Below are 12,428 nucleotides of genomic sequence, written 5' to 3'. Positions count from 1 at the left end.
TAATGTTAACTTTACTTACATACAATGAATTACTTAATTATAATACTTTTATACATACAAACTATTTAATACTTTCTATTCTCTTATATAATACTATATACATCTACCTTCTTATTTTATAACTACATTATATGCAACTGATTATTTACTTACAACTACATATATATGTACTTCTTATATTGTGTGTTTTACTTAATTCATTTTTTAATCCTAATAATAACTTATATATAATAATATATTTTAACTTATATATATATATATATATATATATATATATATATATATATATATATATATAGGGAAAATGTACTATACACTTGACCTCACGAGTCCATCCCATGAGGTCGAACTGTGTGGGCCCCACCGTGATGCGTTTCGAACATCTATCCCATCAGTCAGATGCACCATTCCATCGTGGGCCTAGGTCTCAAAAATCAAGTCAATCCGTGACTTGTGTAGGCCACACTACATACAGAAGTGGAGAGGGGTCGTGCACCATTAAAACATTCATAATCATTTTTTGGGCCCACCGAGATGTGGTTTGCAAATCCAGCCCATCCATTATGTGTGTCCCACTTAGATGAGGGTTTAGACCAAGTTTCAGATGCATGCAAATTTTAGGTGGGCCCCACCAAGTGCTTTTATATGTTTTAACGGTGTCTTCACATGATTTTAGATGGTATGGCCCACTTGAGTTCCGTATACGACTGATGTTTGGGATATCCCATAATTTAAAGGGGACCCATCAAATGCACGGTGTTGATGGTCGACACGCATCACGGTGGGGCTCACACAGCCCGACCTCACGGGAGCTTATTGTGAGGTTGAGCGCATAGTACCTTTTCCCATATATATATATATAAAATTTTACTAATTATTTTTCATATCGATTTATATATTTAAACAATTATTTTCATAATACGTTTTAACTCATTTACCATATACTACATGTCTACTCTTATAACTATCAATTGTAGTAAACATTATTAAACATCAATCTTTATAATACCATGTATAATGTTCATACACTTATAATTTACATTGATCTCATGTCAACATTTATACCTCTATACTAATATTTCATAATAATTAATAAATGTTATGTTAATGTTCTATCATTTACATTTTAATATTATTTATTAAATATTCATTAACATTTATCAACTTAACTTTAAACTATACTGAAAGATTAATATATGATATAAAATCATTATATATATATATATATATATATATATATATATATAAAATGTAAAATTTTATATTTATGTCCTACATCACTATTTATCTTTATTTAATATATCAATTATATATTGTAAATTACTTATGGTGTATGTGGTATATAAACCACATAATAATCTTCCCAACTAATACGTATATATCCATAATGTTAGGGCGTGTTTGGCCGGACCGATCCCATGGGATTTGGAGGGATGGGATGGGTTTTAAGGTAATGATGGCGGTGTCAGTGGATGGTCGGGTGTTCAATGAGATTTTCATATCCCTGGACCAAAACACCTGCCTGTTTGGATTGTTACAGCCATCCTGGGATCACATGAGTGGTCCAATTTGGATGGAGATGGGATTAGATTTTAATCCAACTGATCCCACACCCGCCGCATTTGGACGTCTGAGTGTTCCCGTACCGGCCTGGAGAATTAGTTGTTCGCTGGGAAGGGATGCTCTGGCCCAAAATGCATTGGCTACCACGCCGAATCCAAACCGTCTGTAGGTAATGGCCGGTGCTCTGTGGGACCCACAACGATGTATCTATGTCATCCGAACCTTCCATATGTTGTACTGTATCATCCGAACCGTCCACAATGATTTGGATGGTTGGAAAAGAAGCCCATGACCCACCTTATGATTGTGTGTACATTATGGTTTCTATGTATGGTCATTATTGAGATGTGTGCAGGCCACCTAATGCACGGGAGCGGATTTGGTGCTACTTGGTCTTGATCTCAGCCATACACAACATGCTGCAAGAAATTTGTGCATACATGTGGATGTTTACGGAATCAGATTCATATGGATGATTATGATATCAACTAATAATACATCACCTACCATGACTATACTATGTCATGAAATCATCCAAATTAAAAAAGTTGTTCAAAGTATCAGTGTCAGTAAAACATACCCAACAATATTTATAATTTAATCATAATATACAATGTGAAAAAAATAACCATTACTCCAATCAGGAGTGTCAATAATCTCTCTACGGCTGAAGGGGGGAGATCATCAGTAGACGTGGGCCTGAAAATAGTGGCCCGGGCTATCTGTTGGATAGATAGCATTGCAGAATGATGGACATCAACTGCGTTCACTAGTGTTGCCACATCTCCTGAGGGAGCTCCACATCCATGTGTCGGCGGTGCAGTTGCCAGACCGAAAAAACCGTCCTAGCATGCCGTAGCCTCTCTTCAATTCTTAAACGCTCGATGACGGTTCCCACTGTATCACTCCATCTCGATTCGCGCATCATCTCATGTAAGATAAATACCTAACCGATGGCCAACCGAGACAACATAGTATTTTTCCTTCGCCATCTGCAAAGAGAGGTCGAGTATCGCAATGAATAACAACAAATTGAAAGTCATATGTATTTACAAGGAAAGAGTGACATCTACATTGTAACGAAAAATGTATAACCTAATAAAACCATTTGACATATGTTTGGGGAGCGTACCTTTTCTCCGTACGAAGTGTGCAGTCTTATAGTAAAATAGTTATATAACAAAAACAAATAATCCAGAATTAGATTAAATAATTACATATCAAGTATATCAAGCCAGAAACGGTCCAAGGCTAGTGTCTAACACTCGCCCTAGCAGATATGTGGAATCCAAAAATATAAGCAATATAAAAAAAATATGTGGAAGTTATTACATGCTCAAAAAAAAGAAAAAATATAATCTAATAAAACCATTTGACATATGTTTGGCGAGCGTACCTTTTCTCTGTATGAAGTGTGTAGTCCTATCAGTAAAATAGTTATATAACAAAAGCAAATGATCCGGAATTAGATTAAATAATTACATATCAAGTATATCGAGCCGAAAATGGTCCAAGGCCAATGTCTAACACTCGCCCTAGCAGATATGTGGAATCCAAAAATATAAGCAATATAAAAAAATATGTGGAAGTTATTACATGCCCAAAAAAAGCAAAAAAATGAAAAAACCTTAAACCACAAAAAAAAGAGTTTCTTTTAGCAACTGTTCTCTGCCTGAATTACCATATTAACGGTTCTCAACTTTCAAAGTTTTTAAACTCCAAAGATCAGCAACCATCAAACTGAACCATCACTATCATTACTCTTCAAATCGGACAAAGTTTTTTTAAGCTAATCAACATGATGATCCGGCCGTAGGGCAACAAAAAAGGATGCAAGCTTCTCATCTTTATTTAAGAGCTGACCAACTTCAATAAATTCAGCATTGGTTAGCCCCTGAACCTCTTCTAGTATGTCTAATACATATCTCGTTCGGTTGACATCCTTTCCAACGGAGAAGTTACACATATCTTCTGTGACACTCGTGAGAGATATGCCTACGACATCACATGGTTGAGCAGGTCGCATCCTTTTTATTGTCGCACTCCCACCACGACTATTATCGAAATCGGTTCTACGATTGGGAGTGTCCTGAAACAACCTACTTCCCCTTGTTTGACTGTCCGTTGATTGGCCATATATGCTAGGTGATTCATAGAGGTTTTCCTCAGATAGGTCCATGATAACATCTGTATCATTGTCTAGCTCTCTCCACGAATCATTCAGGTCTCTATAAACACGAGACAAGGATGCCACAATGTTCCTACTTCCTTGCGCATATCTGCCCATAGCCTGGTTAGACCCGACAATCACCGATAAATCATCCATCCGTTTAATTCACTTGCGATGCAACCTCTCAGCTCGCGGATGAGACTATACACATATGATAATTTTGAATATCAGTAAATGTCAGTTGACTTTCAAAATTTTATACAACTAAAACTACAATGTATGTTACCTTTAAATACTCATCCCAAACATCGTCTGGGGCTGTCACCACCATGCACTCACTGTCCCAACCGAAACCGCTCACAGCCAGTATGTCCTTTTTATCACCGTACTCCCTCTTGTGATACTTCAATATATTTTGAACATTTTGCTAGGTGACAAGAATCTGTGTACGTTTATGAACCTCGTCGGCGGCTGCTTGATATACTTCTCGTTTGAAGCCATTATCTGCCTTTCTACCTAGCACAATTTGCTCAATCAAGGTGTTAAACAAAACTTGATCCATAGTTTCAGTCCATTTGATCTTGGCAGTACCGGAGGAAGGCTTTGCTAGAGATTTTATGGACTTCTCACGTGGTGAGCAATGTGTTGGTAGAACCGGGCTACGGAGCGGCGATTGCGTCGGAGTTGGAGTAGAACCTCCCAAATTGGCTGACATATCACCTATGTATAGATGGGAAGGCAATTACACAAAGAGAATCATGCAGAATACAGTATGTGTCAACTATAAGATTTTCCAATATGAATATCTACATAAATAAACAGTTGTTGATGTATGTAGAAAAATTTATTAGCTTGGGTGTACAAAGTGCAAAAAACTAGTACTTCGAACTTATATAAAAAACTCATTACATCCATTACTTTAGTCATGTAGTATGTCATTATTATCACAAAAACTAAGTAGGATTATCGAATCCTACTATTGTTTTGGGCGTCTGCCCACATGCGCTCTGCGTTCCTGTCACGAGTTCTGATCCAGTCATCCTTTGCTCGTTGAGTGACTTGGACTAGCCATTGCCTTTCATCAATTGTTGATACCTCATTTGGGGTAGGATTATCCTCAACGTCACCCACTGGTACACCTATGTCACGCAAGTCTTGGTCTGATCTATCTTCTCTCCGTATGAAATTATGTAGCACACAACAAGCAACGACAATTTTAACTTGTGTATCAAATGAATATTGCATAGACGTCTTTAAACCTTCATCACACCGAAACATCGCTTAATTGCATTTTGCAATTGCGCATGTCGATAGTTAAATAATTCTTTCACATTCATGGGTGATCTCTCCCTACAGTACTCCTGCATATGGTATCGAACTGCATGATAGGGGGCTATGAACCTTGCTGAATGAGCGTAACTAGCGTCCACGATGAAGTATTTTCCTACACAATTGTAGGAATGATTCTTTTAGTCTTGCATGAAGACGATATTACGCACTAATTAATAATCGAATGATACTGAATATTAGTTACCGTGGGGCACAATAAGTGGATCGTCTGATCGCGTCAGGGTATTATGTAGGACCCGTGCATCCGACACTGAACTTTTCTATCCAGTTAACATATACAAAATTGACATATCAAAGGAACAAACAACAAGTACATCCTACGACAAGATACCCTTTCGATTGCGGAAGCTTGTATGTTCTGTTGCTGGTATGTGTGTCGGAATGTGTCTCATCGATCGTACCCACGCAATCCTATAGTGGCAGAGTTTTCGAGCCTATAGGATTAATATCAAATGATATCTATTTTTATGTGTAGATTAATAAATGATCAGTTGGTCTATAATGATACCTGAAAATAACTAGCCCAACCTGTATTTTCCTGAATCTCAATCGGTGTTTGTGCTTGTGAGACTCGGCTCGAGTTCGCATGGGTGTGTGTGTGTGAGTATGCATTTCGTTTATTTGGGTCCCGCGGTCCTACTGGTCAAATTTCGGTGACCCACGACCTTCGAATAGTGGTTGCGGTCATCATTGAGTTCGGTCATGTAGACCTGACTCGGATCGACCCGAAAACTATGCCATTGCATTGCATCGTCGTTGCTGTTCCAACGACGCGTCCTATGTGTCCATCTGATGTATAGATCATAAGTTGTGTGTATCTCATGTTATAGTCCTTAATCATGATCACATGGCCCACTTAGGAGTGATGTGCACATTTTCCTAGATGGTCTCATCCCTAATGCACAAGTTTCAACACACATTACCCAACACACCCAAAATTTGATAACCTACACTACCCACCACCCAAACACTACCCACATGCCTACTAACCTATTAAACCTACAACTTTGGTTGTAACTCCCTACTTGCAATAATCTCTCCTCTCTAACCAAGGTAAGAAAGTAATGATTACTTAGCTTAAAAAAGGTTTCTCTTTTTATCCTTCTCATTTCTCTCTCTCTTCTCTTCTTCCCTAGCAACTTCCCTCCATTATTCCAGCCCATCTTCCCTCCATTCCAGCCCCATTTCCCCTCTAATCCTCTAAAGTTAACCATCTAAATCCAATCTTACCCATTGATATGGATCCCTTGGTGCACTAGGAGCTATGAGGTCCAAGTTTGGAGCAATCTAAGGTGGGTGTACTCCTAGGATTTAGGAGTTCTATTTTCATGTTCTTAGATCTCTCTTTCTCTTTTTTTTATGGGAAGTGTAGGACCCACCAATCAATGGTGGAGATCCTACATCATCCCTTAGTTGTGGCCAAATGGCCTATTTGATGCATGCATGCTTATGCATGGAGTTTTTCCTCTATGGGCCCCCATTATGGAGGATTACTTGGATTCCATGGCATGATAGGTCATCTAGACTTTAGAATCATGGTTGGGATGACATCCCAACCATTGATCTTGAATCTAGGACATGCATGTGGTGGATCTTTATTGTAACATATGAATAGAAGGAATGTATGGTGTGATTGATGAAGGGGAGGGCCTCAATGTGACGGAGCCCCTCTTCTTGTGGCCGATTCTTTATTTTTTTTAATGATAGAATTCTGATCTTGCATGTGTGGCTCACCTTGTAGGCCAACAAAAATCCAGACCAACCATGGAGCTTGGACGCCCATAGCGGTCCATCCTTAGACATGTGGCCCCAAAATCTACCTAAATGGGACATATATAAGGGGTATTTGATGATGGGGAAGGTCTGGACATTTTTGGGGCCCACTGGGGTGGTCCACCACATATATTCCTGGGGTTAAATCCCATGGAAAACAATGTTTAAATTTTAATTCTTTCTATTACATGTTGTTGTCCAAATCTGTCTGGACAAATTTTTGGGCCGACTTGAGTCCAGGATTTGGGGCTTTAGGTGGGGAATTGTATACCAAGTGAAATATGATTTTTGAATATGGATATCCCACCTATAAGCATGCCAAATTTCAGCCCTAATTGACCTCATTTGGGTCCCCAAAAGGGTGAGCCAATATGGGTACTTGCTGGGTTTTCTGCTGTAATTCCAGCAAGGTTGTAATTTGGAAATGTAAAATTTTAAAATAGTTTCTGATCAGGTGGGCCACTTTTGTGGACCCCAACTTATACTACATATATGAGAGAATGTTTGAATTTAATTTTCTCAATTTTTGGACCTCCAGGGCCCACCCCATTGGGTGCTCAACCATGATCTATTCAGAATTCTGCACTTAGCAGAAATTCTGGACAGATTGTAATTTTGAATTTAAATAAAATACTTATACTACTTCAAAAATTCTAAAATTTTTTAGAGAGGTGCCTCACACATGTTAGGACCTACCTACAAATTTTAGGGCCAATGGACCCCATTTTGGCATCCAAAAGGGTGGGCCAACATATTGGGCTGCCAGAAATTCCTGCTGTGTCCAGCAGTATAGTTCCATAAAAATAAAATTTTAAAAATATTTTCTCGGAAGGTGGGCCATATTTCTGGATCCCACCTTATTGAAAGTTTGATGAGAGACCTTGGGCCAAAATTTCAGGAATTTTGGAGGCCATAACCCACCCATTTGGATGACCCAAATTCAGGATAGTGGACAGCTATTTTTTCAGCAGCATTCCACCCTGGACAGGTTGGAATTCCAAAATTTATTAAAATATTTTTAGGTCTCTAAAAATTATGAAAATTTACAGGGAGGTGACCTATCCATGTTAGGACCCATCTAAAAAATTTTGGGGCCATTAGACCCCTGTACACACCGTGGCAAGGGCCGGACTGGCCTACCACGTTGGGACGTCCAGGTCAGTCTGATTTTCTGTATAGACCGTTTTATTTAAATTAATTAAAATATTTTCAGGTGTCTAAAAATCTTAAAATTTTGTGGAGGCATTTCTCACCCATAAAAGTGTCACCCTGTAAAATTTCAGAGCCATCGGGCCCTTGTAATGCTGGTGGTATGGCCTGGAGTGGCTCATCAGGCAGGGACGCCCAGGCTAGGGCGTCCAGCCTTGGCTGGCCCTCCAGCCTACCTTGTGGGTCCACCTAGATGTGTTGTATAACCCACCATATTGTGAGGATTTTGTAGGATAATTCATGCCTTTACACTCTAAATTTTGGGTTTAATTAATGCATCATTGAGGCTCACCTTATTTGGGCTATATGGGTATTTATATGTAATCAGATTTTTGGATTCCTTGTAAGCCCAAATGGGCTGGAACCCTTTAGATAGGCCCAGTGGATTCTTGGAGTGTATTCTCCATGGTATTCTCTTGGGCTAGTGGACTAGAATGTATGAGTGGTTGGACCCTAGGTTGCCCACCAAAATAACTAAATTCTTGGGCTAGGTTGTAAGGCCCAACTTGCTTATCTTGAATACGATTCTCGCCCATGTGTTGGAGTAATGGGCTGCCCACTATACCCACCACAATGTATGGACTTTGTGGCTCTTATGTTTGAGCCCTAACCTTCCTTATGGGCCCATATTATTGCATGTGGATTTGGCTGTATATTGCCCCTATTGGGCCCATGACCACTTTATCGAGGCCCAACATGTGATGTATCTATATGTATATAGCTGCCCATCTCTTTCTTATGGTGATGCTCGGGCTACTGGCCTTAATCCTTGGTAGATTATTATTAGGTTGCCTTTAGGGGACAATGGTGGTTGAATGCCCACCTTGATATGCCCCTCTAGGCCCTTGTTAGGCCCATTCTTGCTTCTATGGGTGGTTAAAGGTCCACCATAGACCATTGCTAGGCCCATTCTTATTATTTAGGCCACATGCCATTATCTATCTAGTCTCGTGGGCTACCCTAGGCTATTGGGCCCTCATTGAGGTTGCATTCCTTTTGAGAAACGGTCTAAGTACCTAGACCCTATTAGTGAGGAGGGGGAACATCTTCATTGCATTGACATTTCTTGTTCATCTTCATGGCCCACTCCCATACGCATCATATGCATGCTTGGCTGAGATGTGATTGATCATGGTTATGCCATTGGGCATGATATTGTGAGGGATGGAGTTTTTCCCTCTTGAGCATGTTGGATGTTTAGGTATGATACATGGCTGTTTGTGTGATTCATGCATCTCACATTGCATAGTATGATCAACATTCGCCCTCGCTTCATCAGGGCCTTGCCTCCATAGGGATATTCGTGGATGGCTGGATGTGTGGACACTGGAAATAATGTTTAAGCATATCGGGTGCATAGGATGCCCATGGGTGAAATTCTCAAAACTTTCATGGTACCAAGGATCTGCTTCAACGCCGTGACCGAGTGAAAACATGAGCGCACGAGGGCCTTACACCTGTAGGCCATGACTCCCACTATCATGTAGTCGGTTGGATAGAGATATGGCCTTATCCGCCTGTGAGGAAGGGCATTATTAGGCTGAGTCTGACTAGCTCGTGAAATGGGTCCGCTACCGTCAGGCCTTGTTGGTGATTGGCTGTCCACAGGCAAGTAGTGAGGTCTTTTACGCTCGTTTGACTGTACGGGTCTGTAGAGTGGCAGTCATTCAGCAGTGTAATGGACCCTGGTGATTTTCTTATGACTGAAAATGTATTTGATATGTGGATTGGATATGAGCACTGACATTACTTGCATCACATTAGCATTGGTTGTGTAAGCCCCCTTCATGCACTGCCTTGATATGACGTCCAGTACTCATTCCATGGTATTCGTGATAAGCCTTGGTAAGGGTAGTGATATTCTCATTGAGCATGTTCTTTCCTTGTACCTCCTACTATTCTTCTGTGCACCATTGACACACACTTTCACCACCCTCTAAGCTTCTATAAGCTTATGCACGAATGATGCGTGCAGGTGATCCTAGGCAGGTTTTATAGAGCGGCAAAGCGTGGATTAGAGCTGAGCTTGAAGACCTAGTATTGCTAACTTTTCTCTCTTTTCCTATTATTCTATGTCCTTTTATGTAAACTTATAAAAGTTAAAATTCTTAGTGAATTTTATGATGTGTGCCCTTTGTTATTCTCAGATATACTTGCTGTGATTTTGGGTATGCTCGTATTAAAATGATTATACTGTTATGAAAATCCTCCTTGTAGGATCCTAAGATTGGAACCTACCTCAGGAGCCGAAAATGGGGTACTACGGAGGCTGTTGTAGCCAGAACCGGCCATCGGGCTCCTTGTGAGTTCGGTTACTGAGTCTGGGGCGTGACAGTGCGCCTGCCTGCTTAACATACTCAGGGTACAGGGAAACAACCGCATCTAAAACTCGGTGAAAGTGACGGCTTATAGTTTCATCAAATCGACAAAATCTGTGTACTATCACACGATTTCAGACGTTGTGGCCAACTGTATGCAAGAACACCACAAATTGTTCCTCTAAACTAACGTTACGTGTATCTTGTAGGGTCGTTTTATCACGCACTACTTCACATAGATGGAAAAATGCGTCCTACTTCATCCTTCGAATAATTGAATTGATAAATCTGACATGTGCATCATCCCCTATTCGAGCCGGTTCTCTAAACATGTAGTGTCGACAGTATTCCCCAACAGCTACGACACATGCAACTGTTGCTAGAACCACAATGGAATCTGCCATCACTTCCTTATCTTCATCGTCCATCACCTGTCAACCACATACGTATACAGGTGGAAGTAGAGGACTTTAAAATTAGTGTGAACCTCCCAAGCATAATTTATTTTATTTTCAAATCATTTTGTGAAATTGTTTCCCTTGATTAATCGAGTTGATAAACACGTTCCATCAAGAATATTAACCAAATTGTTCTACACAGACATTTCCATTTGCTATTTATAACTAAAAAGTTAAAAAAATCTGTCCAACAGCCTTCTGACAGTGAATCTACTAGAAAATTTGAAGAGATCCATGATGGAAACCTCAAAAAGTTTTACTCAATAATGAAAATAGAACTTTCTCTTCTTAGAAACTATTTCCTAAACAAGTTTGAAAAAGAAGAAAACATAGAACTATAACATCAAAATTCATAAATAAAGAAGAAGAGAATTATGATTATCCTGCAAGAAATTACAAACGAGTCGAAAAGAGTCACGTGATATCCTCCATGAAAGAAAAGATGGTCACATGCATGGCTCGTTAAAGCTCTCGACCTAGCCATCAAAGAGCTCGCTACTCATGTACAAACATTTTAAAAATCATATACTCTATTTTTGAAAACCCAATGGTAGTAAGTACATGAATTTCACATATTGCCATGAATTTCATAGTTGTATGCACATGAATTTCACATATTGCCATGAATTTCATAGTTGTATGCACATGAATATCACATATTGGAATGCACATTATCAACCTAGCAGTGTCCAAATCTATTGGGTTGTGATAGAACATACCGAAACTACGTGTTGCAGGTATATGAACGCGATGTCGCTACAGGCAAATGCCTCGCTGTAATCTGCAAAAACCCAAGCATGAATATGGAAACATAATTAGTGTTTAAACCAGTTAACCATCACAATAGATCTCAAAGTGAACTAAGAGCATCCACACAATGTTTTAAATCCACATCATTTTTTAACTCATGCCGTAAAATGATCTAACCTGAGTGCACTGCCAGTTTTATAGCTGTGGCCCTGACATCGAGAGTGTGCTGCCAGTTTTATACCTGTGGCCCGCTCGATAATTGTTTTGGTTCTATATCATAGCTGTCTATTTAAAAATGCATATGCTGCAGCCATTTGTTACAATTTTCTTCTATTTGGTGCTGCGCTAGTTTTGTAGTTGCATGTACTGTGTGCTCTCTAGTTATAGTGATGGGTGATTGTTTGATTCTCACATGAAAGGAAGGATTGTATTGGTTACTATGATTTTTTACAGGAGAGATTGCATTGTATTGTAAGAAATGGTGATTGTATAATAATGTGGTGTTCCAATGTATGTTTAACTGCATTTTTTTCTTTTGTGCAGATAGATGGGCCAAGCCACTTGTTGCTTGTGGGTTGATAGTTTATACCATTGGGGCCAGATTAGGTGGCCTTGCCCAAGACAATGTGGTCGTTACCGTGGGCCCACCTTGATGCATGTATTCAATCCTAGTCACAGCTCTGCCCCTCACCACAAGGACATTTCTATTTTTCTATTATGTTTTCTTATTAGGTTCCTTCATGAAGATCCATATCCAGCCAACAAAGGAATGATTCCACATGTTTTTTTTTTTTTTTCGATATCAGTAAAAAAAACAAAGGAACATGTGGTAGCAAC

General features: G+C 39.5%; 1 long non-coding RNA gene across 1 annotated transcript; it reads right to left on the bottom strand.

The window, feature by feature from the left end:
• Positions 1-3,670: 3,670 nt before the first annotated feature.
• Positions 3,671-4,953, bottom strand: LOC131240826 (uncharacterized). Its single transcript, XR_009168869.1, has 2 exons — positions 4,020-4,953; positions 3,671-3,934 (listed from the first exon to the last, which is right to left on the bottom strand). It is a non-coding gene; the product is annotated as an uncharacterized LOC131240826 (long non-coding RNA).
• Between the last annotated feature and the right edge of the window lie 7,475 nt (positions 4,954-12,428).

This window comes from Magnolia sinica, chromosome 1, assembly GCF_029962835.1.
Source record: "Magnolia sinica isolate HGM2019 chromosome 1, MsV1, whole genome shotgun sequence".
Lineage (NCBI taxonomy): Eukaryota > Viridiplantae > Streptophyta > Magnoliopsida > Magnoliales > Magnoliaceae > Magnolia > Magnolia sinica.
Note: the sequence above shows the minus strand (reverse complement) of the source record. Positions and strands in the feature narration are given on the sequence as shown.